We start from the raw sequence: 2,509 nt of genomic DNA, 5'->3' as shown, positions 1-2,509 counted from the left end.
CTCTTCTCTTTTCTCTTCCCATTATATATTAATAACAACAATAATAATAATAATAAATCATCCACTTACATGGACCAGAAAGCTTTCATCGGTGCATAGCATTCTCAGTGCTGCTTGCTTACAAGCACGAACCTACAATCACCCACATCCTGGTAGTCCCCATAGAGAGCCTGCCAAGAACAGTCAGCCACCCTCCCAGCACCTTCCAGGGCTTCTCCACATTCCCACTGCCAGGGTTCAGCTGGTGGCATCCCCCTCCGAGAGCCCTGAGTGAAGAAGGGTGGGCAAAGATGGACAGTAGGTGAAGGGAAGCTGTACTGAATGAAGTGCTGGTGCTCAATGCCAAGTCCGGGGAGCTGTGCTTGGTGGAAGCTCAGAGCTCTGGTTTCATTGCTTTGCAGATCTCTGCACCTGGAACCTCTCTTAGGAGAGCTGCGGAGGCAGTGGGGCCTCATGAAGTCTCACTCTATGCCCATGTGTACTGGCTGAGGAATAGCAGTGTGTCACGTGCCTCTTAATCCACCAAGATTAACTGATGGCCTTCTACCACTCTCCCCGTATTTAGCCATTAACGCATAAGCTTCATTTTTTATATCTAAAATGTGGAAGTTTGCCAGGTTTTTTCTCAGGTCTGAGAAATAACGGAGAATGAAAGAAACCATTTTAGGCATAAAGTCTCATAAAACCTTTGTTTTTGTGCAGCACTGTTTAGTTTGAGTATAATTGTAAGGCACCTGAGCTCAGCAACCCATCTGGTGATGGCTATTAAAAATAACATTTTGACATACAGGGGTTGTATCTGAGTAAAGAGTACTTTAGCAGACCCAGGAACCTCAAGAAGAACTGCTTTCATACAAGCCTGTGCACACGCATGTACTTCGTTCTTTAAAGGTTGATTTTACATAGCAGAAAACGTCAAACTTAGTTGCAAGACTATACATGACAAAATGTGGCTGATACCACATATTTAAGAGCATTTTAATACATCTCCAACACTAAGGATGCATTGCTCAAATATCCAACTCTCCTTGGAGAGTAAATAAAAGGTTCTATGGAAATTAGAGGATTGCATATAACGTATAGAAGAAGGGTTGGCTGGATGGCAGCAACTCGAAGGCTTTAGACCTACAGAAAGTCGCTGAAAGAAGCGCAAGGGCACTGCAGAGATGACGAACAGCAGAAGTACAGATAACAACAGGATAAGAGGAATGCAGTTCTAAAACTAGTGGAACAGAAGTGACTTTAATTCTGTATTAGTTGCTTTATAGAAAAAGGCAGAAACATCAGGAGTGATGCAGACAGGTGAGAAGCTTCAATGTGCAAACACAACTCTACTCTAGGTAGGAGACACTTCAAGGAGATTGTTATGATCTCATTTTTGATTTAAGGTTGCCTGGGGTTTTTGCATCTATAAACATGGTATAAACTTTAAGATGGACAAAGGCTGGCAATGGACTTATTTTAGGAATTTCAGTAAGGACCTCTGTTCTTCATTTGAGGAAAAAAGCAAGAGGCGTCATACTGGATGGATCAGAAACTGGTTAACCCACTGTTTAGTCTCAATGCTAAACAAGGAAGCATTGTTCAGAGGGGTGTTAACTAAGGGAGCTTCGCGGGAGTTGTTTCCTGGCCATCATCCATTTTGATCTGTGATAGCAAAGAAAACATGAAATTATAATATTGCCCCAGACACAAAGACCAGAGGAACTAAAATGAAAATAGGTCACTTATGTAATCAGATGGTAATCAGAAAGCAAGCATGTAAGGTAACACTTTATTGCAGGTAAACATGAAGCTCTAAATCTAGGAACAGAGAATGAAGGCCACAGGAATAAGATGGGAAATTGGACTTGGACACGGGCTTTGGAAAGGACTCAGAAAAGAGGGGCACAAGAGCAGAGCAGAAACTCCCGCTGCAAAGCAGACAAAAAGCCTAATGAAATCTAGCACAGTTATCCTGAACAGGTAAAACTTTTAACATTTCTGAGGTCCAGGATAAATGTCAGATGATTTATTTTACTGGACTTCTGAAAGTACCAGAGTAAAAGACTATGGAGTTGCCCCCATCCAGGAGAGAGAATTTATTTCCTCCCTCTGGCACTTCTTGGAAAGGAGGTGCAGACAGAAAGGGGTGAGAGTGTAAATGAGTTGTGCAACCAGCTCTTGGTGCTGGTTATATTACCTTCCATTAATTCAGAGCTCTTGCCCAGTTTGCTACAGGGAGTCAATACAAGCATCCTGGAAACAAAATCTGGCAAGAATAAGAAGTCATGCTTTTTCTAGGGGTTTCTTCAACCTCAAGCACCCCTCCCTCCATCCTCACATTTAGCTGCTGGACTGCTTTCCCACAGAGCAGCTAGTGCCAATGCTTGTGTGCGTCTGTGCATGTGTGTTTATGTGTATGCAAGCCATCCACATCTTCACACCTCACCGCCGTATTATTATCATTTTTTTTATGTTAGCTACAGCAGCAGAGACAAAATTACAAGGAAGTTGGAAGCACATAGAA

Source organism: Oxyura jamaicensis, chromosome 2, assembly GCF_011077185.1.
Source record: "Oxyura jamaicensis isolate SHBP4307 breed ruddy duck chromosome 2, BPBGC_Ojam_1.0, whole genome shotgun sequence".
Taxonomy (NCBI): domain Eukaryota; kingdom Metazoa; phylum Chordata; class Aves; order Anseriformes; family Anatidae; genus Oxyura; species Oxyura jamaicensis.
Note: the sequence above shows the minus strand (reverse complement) of the source record.